This window comes from Ochotona curzoniae, unplaced genomic scaffold (assembly GCF_017591425.1).
Source record: "Ochotona curzoniae isolate NIBS_2020 unplaced genomic scaffold, NIBS_Ocur_1.0 contig_2210, whole genome shotgun sequence".
Classification (NCBI taxonomy): domain Eukaryota; kingdom Metazoa; phylum Chordata; class Mammalia; order Lagomorpha; family Ochotonidae; genus Ochotona; species Ochotona curzoniae.
Genome location: NW_024465369.1, coordinates 33,722,543 through 33,735,506, shown reverse-complemented (window position 1 = coordinate 33,735,506; position 12,964 = coordinate 33,722,543). Strand labels below are relative to the sequence as shown.

Here is a 12,964-nt window from a genome sequence, read left to right as displayed (position 1 = left end):
GGCTAAAGTCCTCGCCCTGAACATGCCAGGATCCCATATGGGTGCCGGTTCTAATCCCCACAGCCCCACTTCCCATCCAGCTCCCTGCTTGTGGCCTGGGAAAGAAGTCGAGGACGACCCAAAGCCTTAAGACCCTGCACCCATGTGGGAGACCCAGAAGAGGTTACTGGTTCCCGGCTTCGGATCGGCGCAGCACCAGCCATTGCGGTCACTTGGGGAGTGAATCATCGGATGGAAGATCTTCCTCTCTGTCTCTCCTCCTCTCTGTATATCTGCCTTTCCAATATGAAGAAATAAATCTTAAAAAAAAAAAAAGAAAGTTCCTAATATACATTAGGAAAAAAAATCCTAATATACAATTATTATCAGTACTGATATTGGTAACTATAGTAAATTTAAGTTTTCAGAATTTTTTACTCAATGATGGCACAGAGAGTAATGTTTTTATTTTTAAAGAAGCCTTTTAAGTGATTCTTGAAGTGAAATTCAACCACTTTAAAGTTACTCAATGTCATTCAATGAATCCACAAGTTGTGCAGCCACTACCCCTCTCTAGTTCTAAAACATTATCAACAGCCCAGAAGGAGACCTGCACCCACGGAGCAGTGAGCGCTTCCATGCCAGATTCACAGCCTGGTTGGGTCTATCTCTCCCGGGTAATTACACAAGAGTGAAAATCTAAGAGGAGAAGGCTACAGAAACAACCTATGCCTAGATTAGCTCTTAGACATATTGTCTTCAGAGCAATGTTTTAAATTAGGCAAGAACTGACATCAACATGCTTACACTTTGCATCCAGAATTAAAAATCAAGACACTAAGTGCACTGTTTTTTTATGAACTTGGAAACAGATTCAAACAATTTGTGAAAATATAATTGGGTAAGATGCATATATAGTTCTTTCCCAAATCCCTGCTGTTCCCTCTTGTCCCAAAGATGTAGTTTCACCCAGCTAAGCATGACAGCTACAACATGCTTCTAGTGGCCATTCCTGGACCTGCCTCCAACCAAAATATGACTCACCTTCTCCCTGACACAAACTGGCACTGCTAGTGCTGACAAGGGCCGTCCATGTAACCGTAAGCCGCCACATCAGAGCAGGTGCTATGCTCTTATTTTCAGGATGCAGTGGGAGAGTCAAAGCAGCCATGTGACAGAAGAAATGTGATTGACCACATTCAAGAGTGGAGCTGATGCCTGGTCAGCTGAGAAAGAGGTTCAGAGCCACAGTGGGGGCCTCCAGCAGCAGAAGAAAGGGGAGCGAAGGTGGGGGGCATCATAGCAAGTCCAACTCAGATTTGGAACCAGCAGCTGCCAGAGAGGAATAGTCTACCCCATGAGGGTAACACTTAAACTCCAAGACAACTGCACAACCAACTAGAAGCAGCATTTTTCTAAGGAGCCAGGTTTAAAGTTAGACCATGATGGTCCAAGTCATAGCAAATGGTGTGTGGTTTTTGTAATGTAATATAACAAGCTAGAAAAAAAACAATCTTAAGCACAACTTAGTCAATACCCAGCTCAACCGAGAGTGAAACTGCTGCTCTGTCAAGGTCTGTTTCTCTTTTGCATCATGCTAAATTTACACCTGTTTACCATTCACTGTGCTTCAGGTCTGTCTGTGGGAAACCAAATCCAGTGATCATTTTACCACCTGCAAATGATCTTTCACTCTGTTGTAATCTAGGTCTGGGCCAAAAATTAATACCTACATTCTTGCTTCTTATTTAAGTAGCATTTTAAGTACAGGCACAGACATGGCTTAAGCAAGTGGCAAAGTTTATTCAGAGAGTGAAGACTACAGACTTAGGTGGGCCATGTTCAAGGAGAGTGAGCTAGGAAGCAAAAGGGTGAGGGAGAAAGATGGCTACTCTGTTCTCAGAGTCCATTTGTGGGAAGCAAGAGGGCAAGTAGGTATGCAAGAGGGAATGAAGTGAAAAGTGCAAGAGCCAGAGCACAAATACCCAAGCATCTGAACAAGAGAGTAAGCCCCTTCCTAACACGGCCTCGAACAGGAGTGGGTACACACAACTGTAGTACCGCACCTCCCTCAGGTCCCAGTAATGATGGAGACTCATCTTTTGACATGCAGGTGCAAAAAGAATTACACAAGTGGGGGAGGTGTGGCTTCCAAGCTTGTGACCCTTAAATAGCTGCCTAAGACCACTTCAATTTGTTTTCATTCTTATCTGTTTCTGTTTATTCCATTCCCCTGATATGGTGCTGTTTGAGTAAAACCATTAATGTTCTCCTGCATTAGAGTTCATTTCTCTACATATAACATACTGCTTTAATATACTTGTGTCAACTGTATGTGTACATCTGGTTTTCTTAAGTGGTTAGTACTCCCTCCCCTCCCCCCACTTTTTTTAACATTTACTTATTTGAAAGGCAGAGTGACAGAGTGAGGGAGAGGGAGGTATTATCCATCCCTTGTTCACCCCTCAAGCAGCTGCCACTGCCTGGAGAGAGTCACTCCAACCAGGAGCTTGGAGCTCTATCCGGGTCTCCTGCCAGGGTGGCAGGAACCCAGGCAATTGGGCCATTTCCTGCTGCTTTCCTTGGTGCCTTAGCAGGGAGCTGGATCAGTGGAGCAGCTGAAACTCCGACTGGAGCTCCTCTACAGGATGCTGGGATCACAATAGCAGTTTAATCTGTTGAGCCATGATGCTGACCCCATAATTAGTTTTAGATTTCTCATTTATTTATTGAAATTTCTTTATTGGAAAAGCAGAAGGGGCTAGGTGCTGAGCCTATTGGTTAAGATATTTACATTCCCTATCAGAGTATCTGGGCAGGATAGCTGGCTCCTGGCTCCAGTTTTATGTTAATAAAGACCCTGGGAGGCAAAAGTGATTGCTCAAGTAACCGGGTGTCTGCCAGCCACAAAGGAGACCTGAAGGGAGTCCTGGGCTCAGCTCAGGGCCTAGCACATCAGGCCTTTGGGTACTAAACCCGGGCCATCTAAGGCATGAACCACCAGGGCCAGGGCTCCCCACTTTGGGAACTGATAGTGCTGACTCGACTTGAATAAATTTCCCCATCCTTCATACATCCTGATAAAAGAATGTATCCCATATCTAATTTTGTGAAGCAATGGGTTATGTTTGGGAAAGAAAAAAGAGGCTAGAAATATGACTTACTGTTTTATAACTGTCCAATCCACAGTTTTTTTTTTTAATTTTAGACACAGAGAAAGACTGAGCTCCCATCTGTTCATTCATGATTCAAATACCTACAACAGCTGGGCCTGGACTGGGTCAAAGTGGGGAGCCAGCAGGCCAATCTTGGTCTTCCACACAGATGGTAGGAAACCCCATTACTTCAGTCATTGCCCTACAATCCAGGGTGTGTATCAGCAGAAGCCAGAATAGGATTCTGGAGTTGAGTATCAGCTCCGGGTCCCCAATAGGGGATGCAAGCATCGCAACAGGTGTCACAATTGCTAGGCAAGAGGTTTCCCCAACCCACTCTAAAAGTGCATTTTCTTATAAAGAAAAAAGTTGTTTTCTAAGTAGACAATGTGGTTGTGAAGTTCATAAGCTTTCTGATGGCATGTACTTTGTTGGCCTAAGCTAAGTCACCATAACATTTTTGTGTCCGAGAGGCATATTGATGGCTGAATGAGAATGTTCACCATACAGCCAGATAGTAATTTGCAGATCCAGTGCTAAGCACTTGCTGGCTGAAGCTGAAACATTAAGAACAACTTATCATTAATTAATGTTGTTTAGACATTGTTAGATGCTAGTATAATGTTAGGCAATGTTAGGCCCTTTCGTGCCAAGAAGCTGCTGCTTTGCTAGGTCAGGATGCGTCTGGACCATAGGAAAACTCCATGTTAGTGATATATGTTGTTCCTCTGTGACCTCGTGAACAGTGTCACAAGCCTTATCTATAGAATGCACCCAGGTGCAGGAGGACAGTGGCACAATCATCTGGTCCCAGGAACAGGAAAGTGTGTGGGAACAGAATGAGCTGTCTAGACCCAGGGGCCTTAAAGACAATGTGTCTGGGAACGAAGTGGACTGTTTGCACCTGGAAGCCCTAAAGATGACGTGTCTGATTGCTGTGTTTGAATTTGTGTGGGCTATGATGCATGTAACGACTAAAGGGGCCTATATAATCTCTAGCCTTTTGCTAGTTCAGGGTCCGACCCCTCCTTGGCTGGCCTGCGTGCCCCAAGATCGGTCTGACTCCAGCATGCTGGCACAATAAACTCTGCTTGCTTTTGCATTATCAGTAAGGCTCTTTGTCGTTCAAGGGAAATTGACAAAACCAGACCCTAACAACATCAGTCTCCAGAACTAGATGGGATAATGTATGTCAAGTCCTTAGCACATTTCCTGACATCATAGGTGCTCAGTAAATGACAGGTATCATTAACTCCTGATGTTGAGAGCTTTTCTTATAGGGTTATTATTCAAAAGGTAGAGTGACAGAATGAATGGGGGAGGGGGGAGAGAAAGGCAGGGGGGAAGGAGGGAAAGGGGGAGGGAGGGAGATCCATTTCCCATACACTGGTTGACTTTTTTCTTTTTTTTTTTTTTTTAAAGATTTATTTTTATTATTTTTTCATTGGAAAGGCGGATATACAGAGAGGAGAGACAGAGAGGAAGATCTTCCGTCCGATGATTCACTCCCCAAGTGAGCGCAACGGGCCGATACTATGCCGATCCAGAGCCAGGAGCCTCTTCCGGGTCTCCCACGCGGGTGCAGGGTCCCAAAGCCCTGGGCTGTCCTCGACTGCCTTCCCAGGCCACAGGCAGGGAGCTGGAAGGGAAGCGGGGCTGCCGGGATTAGAACCGGCGCCCATATGGGATCCCGGGCGTGCAAGGCGAGGACCTTTAACCACTTGCGCCACCGCGCCGGGCCCGACTTTTTTCTTTTTTAAGATTTATTTATTTTTACTGGAAAGGCAGATATACAGAGAGGAGGAGAGACATAGAGGAAGATCTTCCGTCCGATGATTCACTCCCTAAGTGAGCACAAAGGCCGGTGCTGTGCCAATCCGAAGCCAGAAACCTGGAACCTTTTCCAGGTCTCCCATGTGGGTGCAGGGTCCCAAGGCTTTGGGCCGTTCTCAACTGCTTTCCCAGGACACAAGCAGGGAGCTGGATGGGAAGTGGAGCTGCCGGGATTAGAATCGGTGCCCATATGGGATCCCAGCGCATTCAAGGCAAGGACTTTTAGCTACTAGACCACGCTGCTGGGCCCGTGGTTGACTCTTGACATGTCCAAAATAGCCAGGGCTAGGCCAGGCTGAAGCCAAAAACCAGGAACTCCAATGATTCACCCACATGGGTGTCAGAAACTCAAGACTTTGGACCATTATTTGCTGCTTCCCTGACATATCAAGGAGCAAGATGAGAACCAGAGCAACCAGGGCTTAAACTACTGCTCCAATAAAGATGCTATTATCTCTAGCACCTCCTGAATCTACTGTATTACAACCATGGTCCATGGATTACTTTCATGGGTAAGGTATTTTAAAAGTAAGCCTTTCAGGGCCTGGCATGGTAGCCTAGCACTTAAAGTCCTCATCTTGGCACACACCAGCATCTCATATGGGTGCCAGTTCACATCCTGGCAGCCCTGCTTCCCATCCAGCTCCCTGCTTGGGCCTCGGAAAGCAGTTGAGGGCAGCCCAAAACCTTGGGACCCTGCATCCTCGTGGGAGACCCAGAGGAAGTTCCTGGCCCGTGGCTTTGGATCGGTCTGGCACCGGCCATTGTGGTTACTTCCATCATTGGATGGAAGATCTTCCTCTCTGTCTCTCTTCCTCTCTATATATCTGACTTTCCAATAAAAATAAACATATCTTTTTTTTAAGTAAGCCTTTCAAACTATGGATAAAGGTAGAAGTCCATGATCCAAAGTGATGGGAACACTGTATTGCTTTCCTAAATCTAATCACCACTCTACCAAAGCAAAATTTAATTTAAAAATATACTATGAAGGGCAAGTACTCACCAAGTGGTAAAGATGCTGCTTGGGAGTGCCTCGATTTCATCTCCAGCTCCACTTCCAATTTCAGCTTCCTGCAGACCTTCTTCCCTCTGGAAGGCAAGATGATGGCACAAATACTTGGGCGTTGGGCCCTGCGTGATAGCCTATTGACTAAACAGTCCTTACTTTGCACGCACTGGGATCCCATGTGGGAATATGGTTGAAAAGATATTTTTATACTTCTTAATAATTATATAAATGCCCTTTGAAATAAAAACAATTATGCAGGAGAATCAGTCACTAGTCACACTAAACTAGCTATATAAAATTTCTCCAACTGCAGTGTGAAGGTGGGAGCGTTTATACTTCTCTACGGTTGAGCCTCCTTTTAAACAATCAATGTCAGCATCCCAGTCCTGTTTTGCACTGAGAATTCATTCAACAAATACTGAGAGACTGCCCTGTAATATAAAAGGTGCTGTGGTTACAGATCTGTGATTAGGCACTTCAGAATTGTAAACTATATCTTATTGAATTTTAAGTGCTCAATCTAATTAGTAGTCAATATAATACAAGTTAAGACCATAATAAAATACTGTTTTTCATCTCTTAGATGAGAATCTCAGAGTCAAATGTGAGGATAAGGGTCACTGTGAACTCTTTACATGGTGTAAAACGGGTGTAAATTTCTAGCATCACTTTTTTTTATAAGATTTTTTTAAATTGGAAAGTCAAATATACAGAGGACAGAGAGAAGGGAAGATCTTCTGCCTATTGATTCACTTCCCAAGCAGCCGCAATGGCCAGAACTGAGTCAATTTGAAGCCAAGAACCTCCTTTGTCTGGGTCTCCCACACTGGTGCAGGGTCCCACTGCTTTCCTAGGCCAGAAGCAGGGAGCTGGATGGGAAACAGGACTTCCAGGACTAGAACCAATGCCATATAGCACGTGCAAGACTAGGACTTTAGCCACTAGGCTACCACGCCGGGCCTTTTAGCATCACTTTCAAAATCAACTTTGCAGTTTCTTGTAAAGTGACACATTGACATAACATTTGGTTTACATTCCACTACTAGACTTACAGTCTAGAGAAACATGCACAAGTATTAAAATAATCAGGTAAGGGCCAGCCTGCAAGCGCCAGCATCCCATATGGGTGCCAGTTTGTGTCCCAGCTCCTCCACTTCCCATCCAGCTCCCTGCATGTGGCCTGAGAAAACAGTGGAGGATAGGCAGGTCCTTGGGACCCTGCATCCACATGGGAAACCCAAAGAAGCTCCTGGCTGGGCTGGCGGGGCAGCCCCAGTGGGGGGTTATTGGAGGTCGCTCTGGTTGGGCTGTAGCTCCCACTGGTACACATGAGGGTTGAGTGTTGGGGGTGGGGGCAGGGCTGGGCTGGCCCACAGAACCCATTGCTCTGCATAACAGATGCGGCTGGAGAAAGATCTGACCTAGCAGTTGTAATTACCAGTGTGTACGTGTAGGCTGATGTGGATGAAGGGCGCACACAAGAGTCAGATCTGGGATCACCTCAGACAAGAATTCTTTGAGCTCAGCTCCCAGCTTTGGCCTAGCCTGGCTTCACCTATTGGGGACATTCGGGCAATAAACCTGCAGATGGAAGATCTCTCTCTCTCTCTGCATTGTTCACATATGGCATTGTTACAAGAGGCCAGCACAGAGAGATCATTCACTGAGACCAAAACTCACTAGCTGACACTGAGGAGGTAACCACAACAAAGACATCTCCCCTTCCCTGGTCATATTTGAACAAAGAACAACTACTGATCCTGTGGGTTACCTGTGACAGTCCTGCATGTCAGGAGCCTACTGAAAGGAGATGGCTTGGAAGAGCAGACCTCCCATCTACTTTGGGGAGAGTAAGCCGCCATCAGCTGTAAGCAGCTAAGCTCTGTTACTGAGCAATCTCCACCAGGCACCCTGGATTTCCCGGGCAGACCACCATCAGAATCAAATCTGAAAATTAGCCCCACCTGCAGCTACCCTTCCCTTTAAAACTCTTGTGGGTGATTGCACGGAATGAGTGTATTTTGGATTCAGAAATCACTCTTTGCCCAAAACCGCAGCTTCTAGCAACCAACTTTACTTATACCAACTCTGATGAACTCGCTGTCCCATGGCAAGCAGCAAGGGCCTGCTTCTTTTGTCTGTTTACAAGAAGCATGACAGTCACACAGAAAAACTTGGGAATGACTACCACGTCTCCTCTGTTAGCATCAGCCTCCAGAGAGCCTGGGGCACCCCTGACCCCGGGGCAGGACAGGAGGCGAGGGAGCTTGGGGCTTGAAGCAGGCCAGACTAGTGCCCTCACACAGCCCCTTGCCAGCATGTACACACTGAAAAACACAGGATAGAAGATTCCAGTAATGAGTATCTGCCAGAGGAGAGCAAGGTTGCGATGAAAACAAATGAGAAAAGGTGCCTTCACAGAAGCTAGTACGTAACCACCCCTGCTCCTCGCAGACTATGTGTGGAAGGCAAACACCCCAGACTGTGAGAACTCACTGGCTTGGTCTCCCTTCCTAGCAGCATCTCTGCTTGTTTGGGGTCTCTCTTAAGTAGAATTTGACTTCTTCAACTCTCACCCTTTTGTCCAACCTCATAAATGGTCACTGATATCAGCACTGAACCCCAGCTCACCTCACCTGCTTTTGCTGCAACAGAGGGACATCCAGAACTCCGGCCAAGAGAAGACAAACGGGTGGAGCAAACAAGTTGCAAGGACTGGCTCCTGGGTTTACCCTGTGCTGTTCTCCAACCGCTTCTTGCTCATCTCCACGCTGCAGTTGGGCACTGTGTCTCTGGAAATCCGTGTCCTCGGGGGAAAGAGTCTGAAGCCTGTTAAGTGAGGGGAGTTGAAGAGCTAGGAGATCAATCTCCGAACGGCGCAGTCGCACAGGCTCTACTTTCAGCTGGCTCCAGGCGAAGCAGAGGCAGGTGTGGCAGATTGTGGGAAAATATGCTTTTGCATAGTGCCAGAAAGAGCAGGGCAGACACGTGAGCTTCAGAAGTTCAAGTAAACCAAAGCGAGGAGACCCTGAGGACCAAGGACACGGCAGTGGGTGCCTGGGCCACAAACAAGTGAGAACGTAGAGGTGACGGTGACGCTGCTCAGTGCTACACAAGCTTTGCCCGTCGTCCTCTTCTCCAAGTAAGATTTTCATGCAAATGGACTGCCCAGGAGGAGCCTTACTCAGCTGAATCTTTTTAACTGGATTTGACCTTCAGTGCTTCTCCTAGCTGCAAAACTCCAAAACTCTACAGTTCCTTTGGTTCCTCTGAGCTCTTGCCCCCTGCCATCCAGAGCACGGCTCTTATGCGTGTTAAACTATAATGTAGCATTGGGCCTGAAAGTCAATCAAATGCTTCCAGCAGACCATCACCCCTCCACTCTGCAAGGGGATGTCCCTGGCACCGCCTGTCTTCTGTTCTTGAGAAGCATGTGGCTTGCCATGTGCTTCCTTGTGGTCAGCTTAGGCAGACTGATGTGAAGGAATGCAGTTTCCTTACCATGAGTCCCTCAGACTAACTCAAATAGAGGGTGGGAGAGCAACGCGCGATAAAACATTTTCTAGATTCATGGTCCACACATGACAAACACGTGACTCAATGCTTTGGGAGGAGAGGAAGCGCAAAGCTGCCACCATACAAGAGCCAAGGATGCTAAGCCTTGGAGGGACGGATTGGCACGTCACTTTGGTGCAGGTTACGGGTGTATTACTTCCACTGCAGGCTCTCATTCCAAGTGCTGACACAAGGTACACAAAGTGATCAGATTTATGTAAAGGCGAGAAAGTGAGCGCACGCACACACACAGATGGATGGATGACAGGGAAACACCAGCTGTGAGTCGGTCATGGACCCGAAGACTGCCTGAAAGAAGGAATTGGGGAGGGGAACAGAGAGGGAGGACCCAGAAGCTCCTCCAGCCCTGGTGGTCTGTGGCAGAAGCTGAGACACCTTCCAGTTGTCAGTTGCTTTTATAAGGAAGGCAGTGGTGCCTCCAAGTGTGAAGACACCTGGGAATTACACAACATCTCCACAAACCCCACATGGAGCTGAATGTCCATGTTTTCTTGGCATCCCTCTTTGGGTCTCAGATGAAGCAGATGCATTCTGGGTATTGGGGCATTTTGATTGTCATGCAGGTGGATGTGGGCTTGTGACATCCAGCTCAGCAGACCTCACTAGCTGCCTGCCTATCCCTATCAATTAGGTTTGCTGGGGAAGCGAACCTCTCCACTCCAGGTTCTTATGTTTTCTGATTCTCATAAAGGAAGATAATAGTCTCGTAGCTGCAATGAGCTGCAATGGAGAGTTCCAGTTCCCTTTGTGTGTGATTGCCCAGTGGAGCAGAAACCAACCAACCCTTCTATTTTCTGGTTTCCATTGTGGATCCTGGCCATTAACAATGTCCAAGGAGACAAATTACTTGCTGAAACACAGATATCTTATTTCAACAGCCTTCATCTGACCAAGGTGAATTATTAAAATAATAATAATGGGATGGATTTTGCCTAGTCATTCCCTCAATGAAACACAAAGTTTACTAATCTGTAATTTATAGCATCCTTTTTGTCCTCCTTAAAAGAAAAAAAAAATCGAGACTCTCTTTTTTTCTTTTCCAAGCGCCCATGAAAAACTGAGTTTCTTGGATCTCATCCTTGGAGGTGATTGTGGCAGGATAAGATTTTTAAGATGCTACCAAGTGCCTTCTCTGACTTTCTCTTACTTTTCACTCTCCATTCTTTTCTTGTTCGTGTATTCATTGCATCAGGGAAAGGCAGTTAACAGTAGAAAAGCAAACAAAAGCCTTCTAAGATTTCTGAAGTTATGCTTTTGACCATAAGCAAAACGAACCACTCTAGGTGCAGAGAGAATTAAACTCATCCAAATTAGGTGGGGGAGACCATGTGCAATGAGCAGCACAGCTGATATCCCTAACCCTGTCCCACCTCAGCTTCCTTTCTTCCCCAACTCTCCTCTGCTGAGTTATGTAGATTTGTTAGATGAGGGGGCAGGAGGAAGACCCTCCAAATGTTTTGGAACAGAAAGAAACTGGGAAAAAGGCTGACTGCTTTCTCATGCCCAGAAGAGCAGAATTAATGGAAGTTCAGTTCGTGATGGGATGAACCTTTGGCATAGCAGTTAAGACGCTGCTGGGCAAACCTGTATTCCCTTTCAGCATGCCTGGAGTGGAATCTCAGCTCTTTTCTTGACCTCAGCTTCTGGCTAATGCATATTCCTGTCCTGGAATTCCTGCCACTCACAAGGGAGATCACACTTGAGTTCCAGCTTCCTGGCTTTGTCCCGGCCCAGCCTCAGTTGCTGTTGTGGGCACTTAGGACTGAACTTGTAGATGGAAAATCTCTTGCTGTTTCTGCCACTCTGCCTTTCAAATAATCAGTAAATTTTGTAAAAGAAGTTTATGCTAATTTCTTCTTCTTCTTTTCTAAAGACAGAGATCTTCCCTCCACCGATTCACTCCCCAAATGCCAACAAGAGCTGAAACTAGGCTAAGCCAAAGCAAGGAGCTTGGGTGACAGGCACCCAAGTACTTGAGCCATCACTATTGCCTTCTAGGGTACACATCAGCAGGAAGCTGGATCAAAAAGGGAGCTGGGATGTCAATCCAGGCAGTCTTGTGTAACATACAGATGTTCTAAGAAGCGTCTTACCTGCTACACCAAATACCCATCCCAAGAATTAATTCTATTTTTAAAAGATGTGTTTATTTATTAAGGCAGAGCAGCACAGAGAGGGAGAGACAGATCTTACATCCACTAGTTTACTCCCCAAATGACCACATTGACCAGGTCTGGGCCAGACTGAACCCAGGAAGTTTATGCTAATCAGGGACTCCATCCTGATCTGCCATATGGACTGGCAGGAGCCCAAGTACTTGATCCATCTTCTGCTACCTTCCCCCAGATCATTAACAGAAAGGTGGATGGAGAAGTAAAAGCAGCCAAAACTCAACAATGCTCAATATGGACAAGCTTTTCCAGGGTCAACCTCAAACACCACAGGACAGACAACGTAACACATGTAACCAGGGGCCAGTGCTATGGCTCAACAAGCTAATCATCCACTTCCAAGTGCCAGAATCCCGAATGGGTGCTGGTTCTTGGGCTAGCTGCTCCACTTCCCTCCCAGCTCCCTGCTTGTGGCCTGGAAAAGCAGTCAAGGATGGCCCAAAGCCTTGGGACCTTGCACTTGATGTTCTTACCTCCCAGTTCAGCAACAGCTGTTGTGGTGATTTGGGAAATAAACCAGCAGATGGAGGATCTGTCTCTCCTCTCTGTACGTCTGATCTGCCTTTCCAATAAAAATAAACAAATCTTAGGGGGAAGAAAAAAAAAAAGACCATTAGATCCTTGATACAAATTAGCTCTATTGTTTCTGTCTGCTTGATCTGCCTATGGATGGTAATGATTTATTGCAGTCTGTTTCCCTTTAAACCCACAATCATTTTTACATAGCCAGGTTTCCTGGCATTGAGTGCATATACATTTATCATAGTAATTTCTTGTTGAATGGATCATTTTTGTCTGATGCTAGGATGACTACAGTGGCTTGTTTTTCCTTTCCCTTGTCATGGAATACCTTTTTCCATCCTTTCACTGTGTTTGTGGGGATCTTTGCTGCTGACATGTGTTTCTTATAGGCAGCAGCTAGATGGATCTTGTTTTTTGATCCAATCTGCTAATCTGTTTTTTGACTGGAGAGTTTGGGTCATTTGTGTCCAGGATTATAACTGACAATTAGTGACTTGGTCCTATCATTTTTATACGATTTTTCTCATTGTTTGGTTTAGGTTTCACTTGTGGCTTGACTAGGATGTTCTTTGCTTCTGCCATCTTTAAATATGGTGGGAGCTGTTGTCATTTTCTGTGTGTAGCACCATCTTTAAAGCATCATTTGTACAGCTGGTCAGTTAAAGATGAATTCTTTCCGTTTCTGTTTGTTTTGGAAGTTCCTTGTTTCACATAAA

At 46.0% G+C, this 12,964-nt stretch overlaps 1 long non-coding RNA gene across 1 annotated transcript; it reads right to left on the bottom strand.

Moving 5' to 3' along the window:
• Nucleotides 1-5,828: 5,828 nt before the first annotated feature.
• On the bottom strand, nucleotides 5,829-12,231 carry LOC121150897. Its single transcript, XR_005883039.1, has 3 exons — nucleotides 12,200-12,231; nucleotides 8,616-8,808; nucleotides 5,829-6,059 (listed from the first exon to the last, which is right to left on the bottom strand). It is a non-coding gene; the product is annotated as an uncharacterized LOC121150897 (long non-coding RNA).
• Between the last annotated feature and the right edge of the window lie 733 nt (nucleotides 12,232-12,964).